The sequence below is a fragment of the Melanerpes formicivorus genome, unplaced genomic scaffold (assembly GCF_026170545.1).
Source record: "Melanerpes formicivorus ecotype bairdi unplaced genomic scaffold, bMelFor1.0.p_v2 SCAF_59, whole genome shotgun sequence".
NCBI classification, from domain to species: domain Eukaryota; kingdom Metazoa; phylum Chordata; class Aves; order Piciformes; family Picidae; genus Melanerpes; species Melanerpes formicivorus.
Genome location: NW_027142411.1, coordinates 2,638,440 through 2,658,931, shown reverse-complemented (window position 1 = coordinate 2,658,931; position 20,492 = coordinate 2,638,440). Strand labels below are relative to the sequence as shown.

At 42.2% G+C, this 20,492-nt stretch overlaps 1 protein-coding gene across 1 annotated transcript in view; it reads left to right on the top strand.

Annotated features, from left to right (window-relative positions):
- Positions 1–20,492, top strand: part of MAF (MAF bZIP transcription factor) — a 680,268-nt gene that overhangs the window by 162,698 nt on the left and 497,078 nt on the right. The window contains exon 4 of the mRNA XM_068161626.1: positions 2,246–2,371. The gene's annotated coding sequence lies outside the window, so the exon portion shown is untranslated. The remainder of the gene's footprint in view (positions 1–2,245; positions 2,372–20,492) is intronic.

Here is a 20,492-nt window from a genome sequence, read left to right as displayed (position 1 = left end):
ATTCCCTAGGTCCTGGGCAATCAGAGTTTTCCCAGTAGCTGTGTCAGGCACTGCTTCAAAGTACCAGGCTCTTGCAGGTTGAGGCCCCCTTAGCTGCTCTCTGGCTATCTCAGTATCCATATACCTAGTTTACATCCACAGACACACACATGCATGTGTGTAACCCTGACTCAGTGTGTTAAAGTGAAACAGCTATTGTTAGAACTCAAATTAGAGACCAGTACAAGATGACAGAGTCTTTCAAAAGAGACAAATAGAAATCCAGTTTTGTGGTCTTGAAGGCTTCTTTTGTCCTTTCTCCATCTGGTAGTGTCTGAACATTTGTTCTCCAACCAGCTACCCAGAAGGGAGAATTTCCTATGCCTTCCTTGCAAGCAGCACAACCCCATGTGATCCCTGATCACAACAAATTGATTTATTTAAATAAAAATAATGATCTGCTTTCCTTCCTTTAGCCCCAGCAGCAAAATCCCATGTAACCCTGATCAGCAAATTGATACAGTTATCTTCTTTTGCCCTCCTTTCTTGAACCCAAATGGTACCACCCTGATCCTCAAGTAATAAGAAAATGATTTATGCAAACAAAAATAATTATCTCTCTTTGCTTTCCACTCTCTAACTGTAGAATCTCAGCAGCTCCTTGTTTAACAAATTGATTTATTTAAATTAAACAAATGGTGATCTCCTTTTGACCTCTATAGAACGCCTCTGTGGCAGACTTTTACCACTGCCACCACCTTACTCATATGCTTATAAGGATGTATTTGAAAATGTAACAGCATTGCTAAGGAACCTTTTTGCTTTAGGATTACTCTGATCAAAGCTCATGCAATTGCTGTTACTGTGCTGTCAAATTAGGACACATCTTGTCTGAAAAATAATCAAAGTTAAATGTACCTTCCTCTATATTTTTTATGTCAAGGACAGTTATTCATTTACTTTCCCAGAAGGAACTCTGTGGAGGGTGGCTGTGTATGGTTTGCCTACACTGATCTCTCCCACTGTGCTGCCCATAAGGTTCTTTGCACAAAGAACTGTAAAGCACTGGCAAACTCAGTGCACAAATATGTGCAGCCTCACCCAAAACACTGACAGGACCACCCAGTGCCAGCCTGCTCTGTGGCAAACACCAGCAACACCTGATGGATGGATCTGTCAAAGCACAATTGGTATTGTAAGGACTCTGGGCCTGGCAAAACTTTCACAGGCAAGAAAAGGGGCAGAGTCCTGCTTCAGAACCATTGGTGTGACCTCTTTGTAAAAATCATTCCATGTTAGATAGTCCTAGGATTGCAGAATTGTTTCACTTGAAAAAGACCTTTAAGGTCATGGAGTCCAACCATCAGCCTACCACCTCCATGGCCATGAAACCGTGTCTCAGAGTGCCATGTTTTGTAAACACTTCCAGGGATGCTGGCTGCACCACTTCCCTGGGCAGCCTGTTCCACTGCCTCTTGCAATAAAGAATTTTTTTCCCAATGTCTAATCAAAACCTCCCCTGGACCAACTTGAGGCCATTTCCTCTAGTTCTATCATTTGATAGTAGGGAGAAGAGACCATCACCTACCTCACTGCAACATCCTTTCAGGTAGCTGTAGAGAGTGAGAAGGTCTCTTCCCATCCTCCCTCCAGACTGAACAACCCCAGTTTCCTCACCTGCTCCTCTCAAGACCTGTTCTCCAGGCCCTTCAGCAGCTTTGTTTCCCTCCTTTGGACATGCTTCAGCAACTCAATGTCCTTCTGGTAGTGAGGGGGCTATGTGTATATGTGTGTGTGTAATTACTGTACTGGTTTAATTTAAGATGGCATTTTCCGTGCTGTCCAACCAGTATCTCTGTTTTGTGCAGCTGCTGCTTAAAAACAGTCATTTTGGCATTATGCAGAATTACATAATTATATGTGCCATAAGCAAAAGTGCAAATAGTCCCACTTAACACCTAATCATATGATATCTGTTGTGAAATGCTGGCAGAGGAGCCAATAGATACGACTGTTACTTTGCTATTAGCCCTGGTTCTTTGGAGGCGAGTACAGACTGCAGCTGGAGTTTGGCATAGATGGAAGAGGGATTAAGTGATAGGGGGAGCCTGAGTGTATTGTATATAGAAACATTCTTTCTTCAACCAGTTCTTGTGGTGGGTAGTGCTCTGAGCAGGACATTGGTGTTAACCAGTCTTCCAGATTTTGAAATACTCTGCTCTTTTTCCTGCAGTTATTTCACACTGTGTGTCTGCTTTGGTTCCAGACCCACTGGTGTTCTCTGACAGAAGACAGTGACATGACATGAAAGATAGCACAAGGCTCTCACTGTTACATTCAATAATTGATTCTCCTGAATGGATTGTGACTTCCCAAAGGTCCCCAAAGAGAGGTAAGAATGATTGTACAGCATCAAAAACCTTAGTTACTTCCAAAGCCAGAAAGTTTTCACTCACTCAGATCCTTCCCCTTCAAGGTATAGCACTCTGTGACTCTCTGGAAATGCCTGAGAAAATCATTGAGAGATGGGGTTTATTAACAAATCCTTGTCTTCTTTCTGTTTCTGTAATTTTAAATGGGTTTGTAAGGTTGAACACTGAATTGGGAACCACTAACTGAAAATGCTACTTGTGTATATTTCTGTGATGGCCACAAACTCTCCATCAGAAACACAACTGAAAGGGGAAACCCAACCTTTTCTTTCTGAAATACATTTCTGGCTTGGAAGGGTTTGTATGTGAACACCTTTGGAGATGTCGTCTCAAAACACACTTGGACATTTGCTTCAGAAAATTCAGCTTGATGGAGGTTTGAGCTCTGATCCTCACCTTGAATTACCTTTACTCTGGGCTTGCAAAAGTCAAACTGAACTGAGATTCAGACTACAAGATTATGCAAAAATGTTCCCCACGAAAGAAAGAATCATCTCATTCTGAAATTATCCATGGAAGATTAGAGCTGCTGCCTTTTGACAAATTTGGCCCTCTCTGTTGGCTTGCCAGAGCAGCAAGTGTTTCTGCAGATGGCTCGAAATTGGTAGAACATGAAATAATGTCAATGGTACTGGTAAGAGGATTAAGCAGCAGTTCTGAGGTTATTGAACGGTTTGCAGAGACCATATTAAACAGCCACATCAGTCCACGGGTCAGCCCTGCAGTTCTTCTGCTAAGCAAACACAGATGTAGAGTTCCCTTTCATGGTCATCATTTCATGCTTTTGACAGAAGTTAGACTCTGGGGACTCAGAGGCATATTTACAGCCTCAACATTAAAGGTTCCTTTTTTTTTAAGATTATTAGTAGACACTGATGTCTAAAGTGTTAGGAAAAGGGAAAAGCAGGAACTCGGGACACTGTAGATGGGCTCCAGTGCAACACAAACATGTAAGTGAAAAATTAAGCTGCTAGAATGTTCCCCAATGAAATGCTGGGGGCTTTTCCAGTTGCTGACAAAAATTCTCCTGAAGAATCCAGTCAGGTTTAAACCTCTATTTCTTTTGGGTTGATCTTCTGTGTATTTTGCCAGAGCTGAAGTCGCAGTGGTTGAATTTCACAAGGCAAGAGGAGTTCAGCTCATGTCAGCACTGCCAGGCCTCTCTGCTTGTTCAAAGCTTTTGCATATCTGCTGGGACTACAAACTGGCCAGAAGAAATTGAGGGAACAGTCTGTCTTAGAATATTCCTCTTCCTTTTCCATTCCAACAGAAATCTTGGCAGTTCTTTAACATTTGCCTCAGTTTGGGGTTTTGTTGTTGTTTGTTTGTCTGAAACTAGGAGTCATAAATGAAGTAAATAAGTAAATAAAGCAGCTGTGTGATAAGTGGAGGTTTTCATTATACACACATAATGCATATTCTTATGTGTGTCTAGTGAGGACATGGTGGGACAGACTCTTTTATCTGAATGGCTGTACCTGGCTCAATCCTTAAAGCCTGTGCAGTTGTCAAATAAATGTATAAATACAGATCAGCTTCGTGTCAGGGTAGAGTTCCTGAATGCAAAGGTTATAGAGAAAGAATTCTTATAGAAGGGAGAAGATGAATCAGCTGATAAATTACAGAGCCTTTGGTCAATAATTGTTGAATATGATGCAAATTTTAAGTGAAATTTCCAGCATACAACTGCTCTGTGTGTAGCCACTTCTTCCTGCTAAAGGAAATAAACATGCAACCAGAGAGTGTAGCAATGAATTACATTCAACCTCAGCAATGCTTTAGCATGACTTCAGGAGCGGCTGCCTCCTTCAGTGATGGATTGTAACTTAGCATGGGATCCCACAGGCATGGCAAGGTATTTATGTGGTGTTCTGATTGCTCAGGCACTTGTAACAAGTGTACAGTCAGTGCTACCAGGCATCAGAGTATCACTCTCCCACTTTATTTCATTTATTTATATTTAGCAAGTGCTGGAATATTACAAACCATCGAGCACAACTGTCGCTGGAGTAGGCTTCCCAAAGCTTCTTTACTGTAGTGGGTAATGGTAGATTACTCCAGAAGTAGTTCCATTGATTTCAGGGGGTCTGGTAGAAGGAGGTTCCATTCCTTGTATAGCAGAGAGTATCTCTGTCTGGTCCCATGCTTTAGAGCTCCTTTAGTGCTGTGTTCCTGAGTGCATGAAGAGTTTGAAAACAGCCCTACCCCTGGAGCTGACCAAAAAGCTGGTGATAGTGCAAATTACTGTGGAGGCTGGTGAGATGCTGGTTTTGCAGTACTGTATTGCATTGTGGGAAGCAGTGCTGCATGGTCTTCAGCTGGTACATAGCACATGGATGTGCATTCCGTGTGCTGTTTTCACCTCTGTGCTTGCAGTGATCCGAAATTCCAAAGAGAAAAGGCAAAAGCTGAGATTCACATCAGTAGCAAAGAACATCAGGTGATGTTGATTTAAAGAAAACATTAATCAATCCAGATTTGCTTGGAGCTGGGCCCAGGTTCACTCAACAGGTTGGTGAACCATAGCAAATCTTTCTGTGAATCTGTTCTGTGTTTTGACTTTGTAATGTGATATGAAATCATCTGAGTTTCATGTGGTTTTGTTGTGCACGTTTTGGAACGCTTGTGGGGCGAATCCAGGGAAAGGCAGGGATGTGATATTTTGCGTGGTGCAGTAAGGTAAGCAGTATTTCACTCGTACTGACACTCCCTGATACCAGATTGAACAATGGCTGTAGCTGTCAGCATAGTTTGAAAGGAGAGATGATCACTGTCTGTCGGTGTTCTTGTGTCTGCAGTAGTCTTTATTTTAGAGCCAAGATGCAGACTTCAAATTGTTGCCCAAATAACAACATCAGGAGCTTTGAGCTCTTATTTTCTTTTTCCCTCTTTCTGGTAAATGTCAGATATTTTTTTTACTGCGTGGGCAGGGACTGGGCTTGTGAAGAGTGTGTTGGGTTTCTTAATGTGTACTGGTTTGAAGAAGATATATAATGCTTAGCAAAAAATCTAGAGTTTCATATTGAGTCTGTGGATGAGCAACTTGTGTTTTATCTTCATTTGGTTTGTATCTGAATTCATAATCAGGGGTACCCAGCCTCCAGAGCTGAACATAAAGTATTTAAAATGCATCTGCCCCAATCAGATAAAAAAATATGATGAGGTGACATTTTCTGTTCATTTTACTTCTGGTCTAAGAAAGAGCCCAGAGCAAGAGATGTGAGAAGCTCAGCATAAGAACCAAAATTTGATTCATCAGAGGATGACAATTTTTTTTCCCCATTCTGTTTCAGGGTAAGCAACTGAATAATTTTGCTGGAGCTGGGATGCTGGAAAAAAGGCTAGTGGGAGGAGCCATTTATTTTCTAACACTGATTTACTGCCTCATCATTGAGATACATTTGTAGATCAGTGTTATGACAGGTAGCTTAGAGGAAAGGAGAAGGGTTCACAGAGGATGATTCAGAGAGTGTAGCTTCAGAGACAGCATACATAGAAGGTCAGACTAGATAATGTCACTCTCTCCTCTGGCTTTGAACTCAAGGAAGAAGGAAAAATCAAAGTCTCCAAGGGCAATAAGTAAGAAAAAAATGTAACAGGCTGAAGTGTCCTTTAATGCCCCTGAAGTTCTGCCTTCCCTAACCCATCAAACAGCCTGTGGCACAGCCACAAATTGAATGGTCCTGTCAGTCCCCTCAGAAGTACAGTAGGAAGGAAGAAGAGCTTGCCAATAATATTCAAGCTGAAACTGACATCTTTATTCTTCTGTGGAAGAGTTGTGTTTGCACCTGCTTGTATCACTGCATTTTTCCACTAAGGTTGTCTCACTTATTTAACCTGACACACAGAACACCCCTCAGAGGTCTTTGAGATCCAAACCAGCATTGGAAGTGACAGCCCAGATAACGGAGATAATCATATCGGACCTTGTGGGACTGCACTGGCTATGTTTTAATTGATAACTCCAAGTTCCTGTGATAAATTTATTTCTTAATTATGCACCTCATGTCATACAAGGTAGCTAGTGATTACCACTAGTTGAAGTTTACAGCCTAGAAGACACCCTCCTCCTCACTGCAAAATCATGATCTTCCTTCCAAATCAAGATTTTCTCAGAAAGAAAATGAAGAAAACCTGCACATAAAAATCCAGTCCCTTCCAAAGAAAGGAAGGTAAATTTAAGGTACTAAATTAGGTGATTTTAATTAGCTGATCATTTCAGGAAGATCATAAAACATTTAAATAACACTGAAGTTATGTATATTTAAGCAGTTTTATGGAGAATTAAAGTCTTAAATGGTAAATTTAAAGTGTAAATACAAAAGTTGATGGAGGAATGTTAATTGCTTTTCCTAAGTTCTTCACATGGCCTGAGATGCTGTGAGAGGTATCAAGAATTACATTCATAGTAATAGTGTGCCTCGTCCAAGGCTTATTAAGTCCTTGTAATTTTCCCTTGGATTTTAGGAGCCATTGTGTGCAAATAACAAATGCTTCTAAATGTCTAACTTCCAGTACTGTGGAAGCCACTTTACATGCCAAAATTCTGTATGTGATGCCAGCATTCTACAATAGCTGTAAACTTCTGGTTTAAACTTCCTTTTAGAAGCCAGGAAATTTAAACCAACCTTAAGAACTTACCCAGGTCCCCTTCAAGCAAACAAAATTACACTTACAGTAATGGACATTTTACACCATCAGATTAATTTACAGCTTTCATAGCAGGAGAAGCTGCTGTGACTCTCTGACTGGACAGCAAAACATGGCAGCAAATTGGATTATCATGAATATGAATTCTCACATGCCTGTCCAGACTGTTACATGATTTTTTGATTCAAATAGATCAAATTGAAACTTCATTTTACAGTTTGATAATAATCAAACACATAATGCCTGAAATTAATGAGCTCAAGTTCAGGGGTAGTAAGGGTGAAAAGTGATGTGTGGTTCTGTTTAAATTCCTCATTATAATCCACTTGGAATTTGATATCTCATCAGAAGGAGGAGCTCAGAAAGTGGACCTCAGAAGAATGTCTCCTTGACTCCCTGAAGCTATTTGCTCTTCTGGGAGAGCCTGAAAGAAGCATGGCCACATCTATTTCAGTGTCAGGATCTGGATGGAAGTGGTAGCCTTCCATACAAGCCTTCTACTCTGTGTAGGAATCACGTAGGTAACATAGGCATCATGTTGCAAGAGCAGGTTTTCCACCAGCAGTCAGAAAGAAGTGGGATTGGCATCACCTGCATCTGCTTGTGGCTGTATTGTTGTAAGTGGTATGTGCAAGGAGCAGATGGTTTAAGGGTCTGGCAATTCCCAGTGCCCAAGGGAAGAATTCAGAAGAAGCATTTTTTTTCCTCGGGAACAGATTCACGTCCACTCCTGGAATGATTTATTTCAGAATGAACAGTAGATTACAAAGTGCAGTGCTTGTTTTCATTTGATCAGTAGTGAGACAAGCTCCACAGCTGCTTTTGAAAGTAAAACGATGTGCTGGTGCAAGTGAATGAGCCTGCTCCACCAGCGGGTAGGAGAGGTGAAGCAGTGCCCACCTGTCTGGTGTCTCAGTGTTTGGCAGAGCTGATGCCTGACCTTAGATGCTGTATAGAACCACCACCAGCATCTCTGGGGCAAGGCTGTGTGTGTGTACTGGTGCTTCAGCTTTATGGAGAAGCCACCCTGCCAGTCCTGGCAGAAGTGCTACGTGAGAGAAGGGATGAAGCCAATGTAAACCTGGGCTGCTTTGGTTTTGCTTTCTCTCTTTCTTTCTTTTTTTTCCCTTTCAAAGCATGTAACATCCAGGCCGAGGCACGTGCTCCAGGATGTTGCTGTGCCTCTGTTTCTTCAGCTGTTGGATGGGGATATTATTATGCTCTTGCCTTGGATGCTGAGAGGGTTAATTAATTATGTTTATGAAACCCTTTGAGATTCTCAGATGAAAGGTGGCTTTAGAATTGTTAGGTGTTATTATAAGAAAAAAGAATGATTTTATTGCTTCATGTTAATGGTTAACATCTGCACCACAAAACCTGCTTGATCACATAAAGATTCTGCTAAGCATTTAATCCTAATTTGCAGGCTGATGCATATTCATTTTATTTAGAAGATTAATTTAGTCATCAAAGGTTAATCTGCCTCGGGTTTGTAATTAGACAGAGCAGTGACTTGGCGTCTCTGGGCTCACCCAGGTTGCTCTGGGTTTTCTGAGTGGGTAGGGCTGTAACTGTCACCAGTTTTCACTTCCAAGCAGTGCTCAGAGAAGGCTTAGCTTTTGGGGAAGGTAAATGGTGAGTGGGAAAAGCCTTGGCCAGTTTGAAGATTGCAAACAAAAGGAGAAGCACAAGCAGATGGACGACCCACGAAATGAATCTCAGAATGCTGCTTTAATTCATCCCTGGCAGGTTTACTCAGTGAAACGTCAGGGGATTGAGCAAGGGGGTGTTGATTTTTATGTATATGAAAAATGATTAAAAGATTTCACAATGCTTTGCATATGAATCCTGCCCCTCTTTCAAAACTACTGATTAGCAGTATGCAGAAAGTTCCTGAAATGGAAAGTTGTGAGGCTTTCTGCTGAAAGTGTCAGACTTGAACTTTAGCTGATATTAGGAGACACTGTTAGAGGGCTATACGCTGTGACCTGTAGCTGCTTGTCCCCACGAAAATTAAACCTTTTGTGCTCAAGGTTGGCTCCTTTAATCAGAAGTCACTAAAGAGAATGTGGTCCTTGTGGAGAACAAAAGTGATGTTTCCTTTGCAGGTGCACCAGAAGGCATCTTTAATTACTGTTTATAAAGCTGGCTGTTACTTAAGTGTGAAGGATTATTAGTGGCACGGTACTGTCTTTTGAAGTAAGGAAGAACAGTTGCTGCTTCGTTGTCATGTCCTCACCTTTTCCCTGTGGCAAAGCAGTCAGACGAGAGTGGCATAAGAGGGTATGTATTGCATGCTGCTGTGCTTCAGCAGTGTTGTTAGACAAGGAGGTGGCTTCCAGCTGCAGACACAAACTGGGTGAAGGGAGGCCAGCGTGACACAGAATGTGCTCATCCTCACTGCTCTAGTGTGCCTGTGAAAGTGCTGTCAGCAGAGACCGGGCTGGTAAAAGGCAGCTGTGTGACCTGGGGATCTCGTCCACTTTGGGTTGGATGTGGGAAGTTCAGTGTGGTAGATAGGACTGGGAAAGGGCAGGTGAAAAGCTTGCAGACTGAAAATTCCTTTTAAAAATAGTGGTTTACCCAAGGTGAAATCAATACCTGCTGCAAAACCAGTACTGGAAATGAAAATCACGCTACTAGGAGTTAGGAAGTTGGCCAGAATTTTACATTGCAGTGCTGTTTGGCTTTGGTTGAGTGCAGGATCCAGATTCCAGGAGGCTTTGCTTTTCTCCCCCCCCCCAGCACAGTTCTCACATCTCTATTATGATTTGCCAGTTTCCCCCTCCTCTTCCTGGTGCAGAACCTCGGAAGCATCCAAGAATGGATTCTGGAGACCATAAAGAGTTCTTAATTGAGAACAGCCCCAAATCAAGTGAAGTTTCAGCCTGACTATCAGCATATAAATGAAACTCTTTTATTAAAGCATTGTACTTTAATTATTATGATGAACATAATGTGAAAAAGCTTTTAACTTAGCAGTTATTTGCTTGATAGCTAAATTAATTTTGGGCAGATGATTACAGCTATGGCTAGTTGTCATATTTGCTTTCATTTCTACTTGATCTAATGACTCCTCACTGGTATTCATTTGGACTTGAGGTGAACTTCTAATTCAACTGCTAATAAACTCACATGGGTTGAGGCTGGTTATTGAAGTCAAATTTGTTATTTCCAGTTTAAAAGGACAGAGAAGTTGATGCGTTGAAGGAAGCTGAAAGTGTTGTAGACTGATGATTTGCAAAGCTGGGAGCTGTCTGCAGGGTGACCCATTGCTAGTCGACTGTGAGCACTTGTCCTTTTCTTTGTAATGAAGATAACGAGCCATGCCAAGAGACTACTGCTGACAATTCACTACAAGTGTGGGGGGGGGAAAAACCCAAACAGCAAGAGTATGTGGCACTCTTAGCAGACACTGAAACACAATATTAGTTACTGTTACATGAGTCAAGCCCTTCTCTTCTGCCCTAGACACTGTGTGGAATTAAACACACACATTTGCCACAGATTTTAAACTGTTTCTGCTGTCTTAGTTGTCTCCTTAACTCCTTAACCTGAACCTTTAGTGCCTTCACTTGCATCTTAATCTTGAGCTGGTTTGTGTGAATGCAAGGTAGGTACCACTACAATGTGGATCGTGAGCTTCATCTGTCATCCCTGCTGCTGTATCATTGACTTCAGCGAGCTTCCAGAGGAATGAGTCTGGCCCACAAGAGGATGTGAACTGTCAAGAAGACAAACCTCTTTCTCATCCATCTGAAATGTTTGTGGGAAAGAATGCCCTAAATATTTAGCAGGTTGTGTAATTTGAGAGGCAGTGCAGGGTTGCTTTTTTTTCTTTTTTAATTTTATTTTTCTACCTACCTTTCCATTTTCTTTATTAAATAGAGGAGAACCTTGCCTTAGGCCCAGCGTGCTTATGACAGGGAAAAAATATCTGCCAGAATCTCCATTATTGCTCAGGCCTGTATATATGGTTATTGCTCTTGTATTTGCAATAGCAAAAGGTGACTATGCTTCCTATGAAAAATGACATTCCCTGCACCTATTCCAAACCCAGCAAATGTGTAAAGAATTCAGGAGGGTTTCTGTTAATCAGGTTAATCAGCAGGGCCTAGAGCAGGGCATATGTAAGGACAGGACACGTATGCAATAGCTGGCCATTGTGGTGAGACATTGGGGTGATGCAGCCCTTGGAATCAGGAGAAAGCAGAGATGTTTTAACTCGCTTTAGCTTCCTCTCCCTAGAGCTGTTTGGGAGTCAGTGCAGCTGCACAGAAAGCATCAGTCAAATCTATTACAGCCCACCCTGATTTCTGGTGGACAGAATACTTAATGTGGATCTTCAGTGCTGCTGGGAACTTCAGATGTTTCCACTGAGGTCCCCTATTTCAGCACAACTGAAAGGCAGCCAAACCGCTTGCATCAACCACCAACAAAGATCTTGTCCCTTCATATTTCGGCTGCAGGGAGCTGCAGTGAGTCAGGCTTGGGTGGAGAGAGGGAGATCCTCCACCCAGATTGCCAGCTCAAGCTTGCCAGTGGTTTATGTTGTAGTCTTAGGCAATGTGTTAAGTTCTGCTTCTGGAAGACCTCAGGGTTAAACTTCTGAAGCAAAATCACAGCCCATGACCATTACATATTAATGGCTGAGTGCTACCTGTTGGGAGTCCTGTATGTACTAGGGCCCTGGGAGCCCCCTGTGTGTGTTTGTTAACTGAAGTGTTTTACATTTGGTACATAACAAGGCCCAGCACAACGCTCATGAATAATGCTGAGTACAGGAATATTCTCTCTGCACTCAGCTGGGCTGTTCAAGTGTGTGCAAGGGTAAGCTCTCAGTCAGAGCATGGCTGCAAGAGTTCACAGTTATGCACCACTGAACTGGCATAGTATTACCCACAAAAGTCAACGTTTTAAGGCTGTTAGAGCAGTCTTCACATTCCTCCCTTGTGTGGGATCATTCTGAAGCAGATTCTTGTTGACTAGGACCTTCTAGGCTGTAGGTCCCTGGCAGGGCTGTCCTCTCAGATAAGTATGGCAGCTCCAAGACTTGTTTGCTGATACCTTTGAAGGGTGAGATGTCAGCAAGCTCCTTTGGCTGGCAAGGCCTCTGCACAGCTGAGTGATTCCTTTTCCCAGCAGAAAGGGCTGTGCTTTCTGCCTTTGCCCTTGCCTAAGGGTGACTTGTCTTTATCAGCTACCCTATGGGCACAGGAAGTGATATTATTTAAGAAATCGTTTTGCAACCCTATTTCTACTAATCATTGCCACTCCTACCATAATAACAGACAGATGCAATGTGCACAATTCATGTTTCTATCATTTTTCTGCCACAGTTTGCATGTGTTTTCCATTTAATTACAGTAGATGAAGTTTCATATCTCTCACTTTTCCCCCTCTTGCATTCAAAGTTGAATTAGATATCTGTGATACACAGATAGGCCTGTGGTAAATTGTTTGATGCACTTTACTGTCTTAGGTCTGAGTCTCTGCAGATTTCTTAAGTGCTCTGAATATTTTCCAGCTTTGTTGGTGGCACAATAGTATCTGAGATACTCCTGTAGTAGTTTCTGCACATGGTAGATGAGTAGCATTTAAGGCCTGCAATGATTAGCTGAGAGGCAGTGGCTTTAAATTAGAGAAGAGTAGATTTAGGTTGGAAGTTAAGAGGAAGTTTTTTACCATGAGGGTAGTGGAACACTGGAACAGGCTGCCCAGGGAAGTAGTTGAGGCCCCATCCTTGGAGATATTCAAGGTCAGGCTCAACAGGGCTCTGAGCAACCTATCCCTGCTCACTGTGGTGGGGATTGGACTAGGTGACTTTTGAAGGTCCCTTCCAACCCAAACCATTCTTTGATTCTGTGTTTAAAGAAACCTGGCATAACAACAGTAACAACACCAAAACCAGTCATAACCATTTGGAGTTGTTAGAGGACTATTTGCACCGTTTTATCTCAAAACAAATTGCAAAGAACTTTGCAGAGGGACAGAACTGAAGTGTGATGTTAAGGGACAAGGGGCAATGGCTTCAAACTAGAGAAGAGTAGAGTTAGATCTAATGTTTGGAACGAGTTCTTTACCATAAGGGTAGTGGAGCACTAGAACAGGTTGCCTGGGGAGGTAGTGAGGCCCCATCCTGGAGATATTCAAGGTGAAGTTCGACAGGGCTCTGGGCAACCTGATCTAGCTGAGGATGTCCCTACTGACTACAAAGGGGGATGGATTAGATGACCTTTGGAGGTCCCTTCCAAGCCAGACCATTCTGTGATTCTGTGAAGCATCACAGTAACTCTCCCCAGGGAATATGCAAGTGTTATTTTCCAGGGTGCAGTGTCTGTAATGTCTTCTACAGACCCAGCCACTGTGACACAGATTTTAAACCATGTGGGTGAATGCCTACTTAGTTCACACACAGCCCACAAAGGTTTTGAAGGCTTGATGTACTTTACTGAGTAAATAACTATAAATAAACCAGATTATTAAAAAAAGGAAAGGGAGAGAGAGGCCTTAAATGTCCGTTGTGCTCTCAAACTATGCTCTTTGGAAAGAGCTGTGGTGTTTGGGAAACATTATGCATGTTTTTAGCAACTGGCCAAACACATATTTACACATACTTTTAGATGTACACAAAGCTATCTCTATGGCAACTTCTGGGCCCCAACAAGCTTCATTAATCATTATTTGAATATAGCATTTTAAACACCACAAGTAGACAGCAGGCAGCTAATCACAGGGAGAAATGCTGATTTCAAGGGAGCAAGAATATGAAGATGTCTTTGAAGTTAAAGATCAGGATGTATAAAGTCACTTGCAATTTACTTCTCCCACAATCATCAGTAGCAAATAGTGAAAATGCTTTATGGGATGTATGGGATATATCTGTGTAATGAGTGGACAGAGTTTTGTGGCTCATATAGGGCTTTTAGTGCCTGGCTGTTCAACCAGGTGAATAAAGAGATGTTTCTCTTGCTGGACATTTCTCCTGGGCAGTTCCAGCTGGAATTTGCACTAAAGCTACTATCACTGGGGGTTTTATCATTGCTTATATGTCATCTATGAACTGCAGATATTTGGGGATTCCAGATTCTCTAGACTTAGAATATTAGAGGCGTTCAGTGTCCTGATTCCTGCTCAATTCATGAAGACCAGGATCTCTGGGCTGCTTCTGGCTTCATTGTTGAGCATGAGTATTGTGTGGTACTTGAAAGACCAAATTTCTGTAGACAAGAAACTTCAGAGTAAGGCCCTTACTCTCCTACTTGCCTGTGATGTTATCAAGCAGTAATCCTTGTTAAGCAAGGATTAATGTTCAAACATGATCAAGCTGGTGAAATGTCCTTCTGGCTGCAGAGATCTGGCAGAGTCTCCCTCTGCCTGCCTTTGGATTATTATATAGACATAATTTACATAAGCCACTTTACCTGTGAGTGGGCTGGGGGTCTTTGTATGGGATCATCAGCTTCTCCCACTGAGGCACATGAGACACTGTCTTGGACTGTGATCTCACTTGCATCCGAGAACCATGCCCTACAAAAAAAATAATCATCTTTTAGTTGTAAAGCTCTTGGAACCAAGTCCTCTGACTCTGTATCAGCTGGAAGATTGGTTTGGATTGCACCATCTCATTTTACCACATGCTAGAGGGCTCCTGTATTAAGAAGACTTGTCTTAAGCAATCCTCTTAGTGATCCTGTGAGAGGTGGTTGTATTTTAGATGGAGTAAGTCAATCTGCTGTCCATCTCTTATGGGCAACTTGATCAGGCCCCATGGGGCAAAGGTGATAGAACCTTGTGATATCTGGAAAGCCCCTTTACACTGTTTAATTCTCAGTTGTGCTGCTTATCTGCAAAACTTTCTAGGTACTTCTCTGGCACTCTGCTTGCTTTATTTGACTTCTTAGGAGTGAACATGGCCCTTAAGGACTCCTTTATTTTTGGAGTGGTGTCAATTTTACCAATTAAAGAATGTCTTTGGATAGTTTGGATAGTTATCAGAAGCTGGAGCTGAAAGCATGTTTGCAATTACTGATGACATAGCTGTTTCTATTTGCTGCTCTCTCTTTTAATTCCAAAAAGTGATTTTTTTTTTCTTATTTGGCAGTAGATATGAGAAAATATGTCACTGTGTGTAATTACAAAATGCTGCTCATTTCTGTCTTGTAACCATGGGGGGTTAGTTGGTACAATGCAGTTGGCTCATTCTTGGCTCACTCAACTGCATGACACACATTTAAATGTACTATTAATTATCATGTTAATATTCATTACCATGTTAATTTCCATGGGATCATATAATTCTGCATGTCTCCAAAGTGATATTCAAGTGTATATGCAAGCATGAAAAACAAACAAACTAGCCAACAAAAATAAACCCCACAACAAAACCCCACTGAATGGTTTCCTGGGACTTTCTAGTGAGCCTTAAATAAAAGCATGCTCCATAGGCTTTCATCCAGGAGACCTGTTTACTTTCAACAGACTTTAAGCCCACCTTGATATTTGCTACAGGACAGGATTCATCCCTGTGAGTGGGCTTTACACAAAGCTGCTTCAAATGCTCCTTGTGCTTTCAACCAGATTCAAAATACAAATCCTCAGGACTAGCTTTAATTTCCTAGGTGGCATCTGCCATCCCATCAGAGCAGCCTGACAGAGCAGCACTACAGGAACTGCAAAATATGTCTGGTGGCTTGGGGTTTTTTTCACTTGGTATATAACAAATTATGAATGATAGCTCTCTAAGTATCTGTGAGCTTTGCAGTAGGTGGCAGATTGTTTTGCAAGAGAAAGTTCTACTAGAAATAGCAACCTGGACGCAGCCAATGTGTGGGATAAGAGGTGAACTTTAAATGCCTGTTGCCCAGGGACTTGCAAGAAAAGGCTTGATACAAGTGCTTTGGGCTCAACTTCCTGTAAGCACAGGTCATCCTTACCTGAAGACTAGTGAAACCAGTGGGAATTTTTAATTCCATGTGCCTGTATGAAAGGGAGAGGGCACATAATGCCTGAAATGCTTGGGGTTTTCCCCAGGAAAGAGACCCATCCAGCTCAAACTTGTCCATTTCTGAAATCATTTTTTGTTTCAGAGGGACTGCACCTGCTGCAGTTTGCAGATGGCTGGGTTCTTTTATCTCATCCTGGTGAAGTTTTAAAAGGTTTCAGATACATTCATTATCCAGTTTTACTTATCTTAAAGAACACACAGCGTTCAGGGAAGAGAGAGGGTGGCTTTAGCTGGTGGTTGTCACTGCAGAGCTGGCATAAGGGCAATGTCGTGAAGCCAGGGTGGGGGTCACAGCCTTGAAGATTTTATTGCAGCGTAAGAATGGCTCCCTGAAAAGTCCCTGCAGAGCAATATATTTCAAGGTCACATAGGCTTTACAATCATCTCAAAGCATGCATGCAAATAAATTGTATGGGCTTAGCTCTGCTGCTGTCGACATTTTTCCCCAAGCAAACGCCAGGGCTACTGTGGAGAAAATTCCACTGCATAAGAAGCCCCACACCTGAGCAGACTTCGAGCTGCTCTTCTCAGCTGGGATTTGGTAGTCTTGGTTCTAGGTGGCAGCATAGTCCTTCTCAAACCCTCGGAGATCCGTGGGGTACACCTACCCTCTGTAATTAACTGCAGAGATTGAGTTGTTTCTGTATTGGCTGCCTCTGGAAGCAGCAGGGTCACATCAGCCTGCTCGGGAAGCAGAGCTGGTACAGCACAGGGACTGCTGCACCCACGAGTCCCTGCTGCTTCTGGGGTGTGAGCTGGTGTCTGTGTGAGGCTTGGAGACACATCTGCTTCTCCAGAAATAGCTTGTTTATTTATGCAGAAATTTTTCTGTGCTTCAGTTTCTCTTGCTAGGGTAGGACTCTTCTGCACTGTATCTTTTTGTCTAGTAACAGTATGAGCACTTTCAACCACATGTGGACAAGCAGTTCTGTATTGCCTACGACAGCTCAGCTCTTGTAAGAGACACCAGCATACTTCTATACCATTGTCACCACTTCTTTTTCCTCCTCTTCTTTTTCCTCCTCTTCTTTTTCCTCCTCTTCTTTTTCCTCTTCTTCTTTTTCCTCTTCTTCTTTTTCCTCTTCTTCTTCTTCCTCTTCTTCTTTTTCCTCTTCTTCTTTTTCCTCTTCTTCTTTTTCCTCTTCTTCTTTTTCCTCTTCTTCTTTTTCCTCTTCTTCTTTTTCCTCTTCTTCTTTTTCCTCTTCTTCTTTTTCCTCTTCTTCTTTTTCCTCTTCTTCTTTTTCCTCTTCTTCTTTTTCCTCTTCTTCTTTTTCCTCTTCTTCTTCTTCCTCTTCTTCTTCTTCCTCTTCTTCTTCTTCCTCTTCTTCTTCTTCATATTATTATTATCCTTAAAGTGTATTCAGAAGTCATAAGGCTTATTTTAGGGTATCAGACCTCTTTGAACTCAGCCATTTAGAAGCATGAGGACTAAATTAATATATTGATAATATGTTAGGATCTCCCCCTTTTTAAGTAGAAATGAGTGTTTTATCTGAAAATAGTGATGGAAAGAAAATTGTGTGGTCCACCAAGGTATGTCATTTAGAGCTGATGATGGAATAATTGTTTTCCATCAAGCAAACCAAAGAAGAATCCATAATAAAATTTTACAAGTTAGCTGCCACCAAGAATAAACTCAAGAGCACTATATGAAATGAATCGAGTGTTTTAACTGAATCTTCTCTCAGGACAATAACTCTAATGTAGAGCCAAGGTCTGAGGAGGTCACCTGCAGAAAACCCTCCTGGGGCATTTCAGAGGAGAAAGGAAATTTTCTTCTCCCTGTCAGGTTCACATCATGTCCTAATACGTCTGAGGATGTGCACTGAAAACGTAATACACAGCCACCATTCGGAATCAGGGTTTGGATAACAAGGGTCATTAAGAAACCTCTGAGGATGACAAACTTAACCCTGTGTGAACTCAAGCATCGTATCCTGCTACTAATGTGAAGAATAAGTCTGGCTGATTGTAATTGTGACTGAACTAAAATGTCACTTACCATTAGAATCAATTTTGGCTTGGTTGGGGTTTTTTTTTCCTTAGATTACAGCATTTCTCTAAAAAAGCACATGCAGGGTCATAGCTGGCATCTACTGGATGTACTCTGCAGTGATTTTTCCAGTGCTCTGACTGGTACTATGAAAGAACCTCTGGATTTCCATGCATCTCCAGATACTCCCCGTATCTGTTTGCAGGAGTGGGGTGTGGCAATTCAGCACAGGATCCCAAATTAAAATACCCATTGGGCAATCTCTACATTTGTCATCACAAGTATGTTTCTAACCTCACAGCTTCTGCTAAGGCCCTTTGGGTGAGCCAGGGTGTATCAGGACTCTTCCTGAGTACAAAGGGTGCTGCGTGCTTCCCGAAGCACACGCAGTGCTCTGGTGCGTTCAGCGCGCTGCCTCACGGCTCCATGAACAAAAGCACAGTGCTCCAAGCGTGGTTTGGGGAATTTTTCTGTTAGCTGTGTGCCATCTACAGTGGAGAAGGGCTGACACTGCCCTGACAGTGGCAGTGTGAAAGATTCCTGACTGTTGGCACCACAAAAATCCTTCTCTGAGCATTCTCATGCCTTTGTCCAAATGGCCTAATTGAAGTCTGCCTGTACCAAGCATGGAGGCCTCTGTGACTTCCCTTGCCCAAATCCCTACACACCATCCTGCAGGCATGGTTTTGAGTCTTCAGCCTCAGCCCATGTAAATTTTTATAGCTCCATTAGCTGGGATGTCATCAATTTGAACAATTACAAATGACAATGATATTAAAAGTATCCAAGAAGCACTTGCCAGAAGTCAGCAAGAATGGGAATGATCACATTATTTGCTCTTCAGTCATGCTGGGGCTCTTGCTTGGTTCCTGTGCCCCATGTCTTGCATCAGGGAGCCAGGCTATCAAAGATCTGATTTGCATTTTTGCTTCCTTGAACTCCTAATGCTGCTCCTACCAGAGAGGGAGCTTGGCTCAGCACAGAGTTTTCAGTATATTGTGTTTACTTAAGGGGATTTAGGTTCTTACAGAAAACACTGTGTAGATAGAGACTAACCACAAGGATTACAGGTGAATTTTCTTAGCTCTTCCTCTGGCTCAGTTCAATTCGGTGAGGCTTTTTGGCTTGATAAGCTGTGGAAGTCCTTTGTTCATAGTAAAAAAAGAAAAAGATAAATCCCTTGGGTATCTCTCATGGAGAGGAATGATAGAAGGAGCCTTCTGACTTTAGAGCAGATTCAATTCTTTGTGTCTATTTGTCAGCAGTGTCCATCTCTGCATCTCTGAGCTACTGTCAAGGTGCTTCTCCTTCCTCCTGGGGTCAGGCAGAATCTTTGTCTCATTAGATTTTCCCCTTGGAAGCATTTTTTGATTCCTGAGGATGAGATGAACTGACTTTATAGCTTTTTCTTTTCCCTCCCTTCCCCTCCTTTTTTTTCTCTTGGTTTTGGTGACAGGACACAATTATATTAATTTCAGAGTGGTCCAAGCTGTGGTAACTTACTGAAGGCACTGTGCAGCAGTCTTTGGGATGTTAATAGACATGTAATCACCAGGGAGGGACAAATTCGAGTCCCTGGGAGATGAGAAGCCTTACTTTTGGAGGACTTGTGGTCTTGTGATGGAGTAGACTCAGCCTAATTCTCTTCTCAGTATGATAAATCAGTAGTGATTTCTTTGGACTGAAAAAGGAGTTGCAAAGAGATAAAACTGGTGACAGAAGAATCACTGTCCTTCTCTCTTAAGAACAGGCAGTTGGTTAAATTCCTTTGCTCCTCAGGTAGTGTTGAATGTCATGCAAGTGATCATTCAGTCTGTGGGGAGTGGGACACAATCAGGATGCTAATGTGCCGTGAGTGCAGCTGTTACTTCCTCGGTGTCACTGTGCTTTGACTCACCTTTGCTGCCGAGGTATTTGTTCACCGCTCTTCATTTGTAACTCAAATCTATACCTACACACATTTGCAACTGAGATTTGTAAGAGACAATTTTATGCTTGAAAAGGGAGAATTACTTTACAACTGTACCTGTTGTCTGTGCAAATGCTTGACATCCTTGCAAAGAATTCCTTTCACTCTGTGCCTCCGGTTCTCTTTGTCAGTGAGAAACAGAACATGTATAGTTCTCAGTGCTGAAAAACAAATAACTGCTGTGATGTATTAGCTTCTTCCCCCCCTCCCCAGTGTTCTAAATATGGCTCTACTTTGAAATTAAGTGCACTACAGAATATTCGGTTGCAGCACATTGCCGGCACACAGTTTATAAATTGTTAGTGTTTGGCAGCCCTTGGATTTTTAATTCCTACTGATCACAAGTAGCTGGCACTAATCAGCTCCAATAGAGTTATGGTAGTGTGTACCTTCTTAAATGGCTGGAGTGGAGATATACATCTAAAACCCCCATATATAACAGCCACATGCCAGAAACACTTT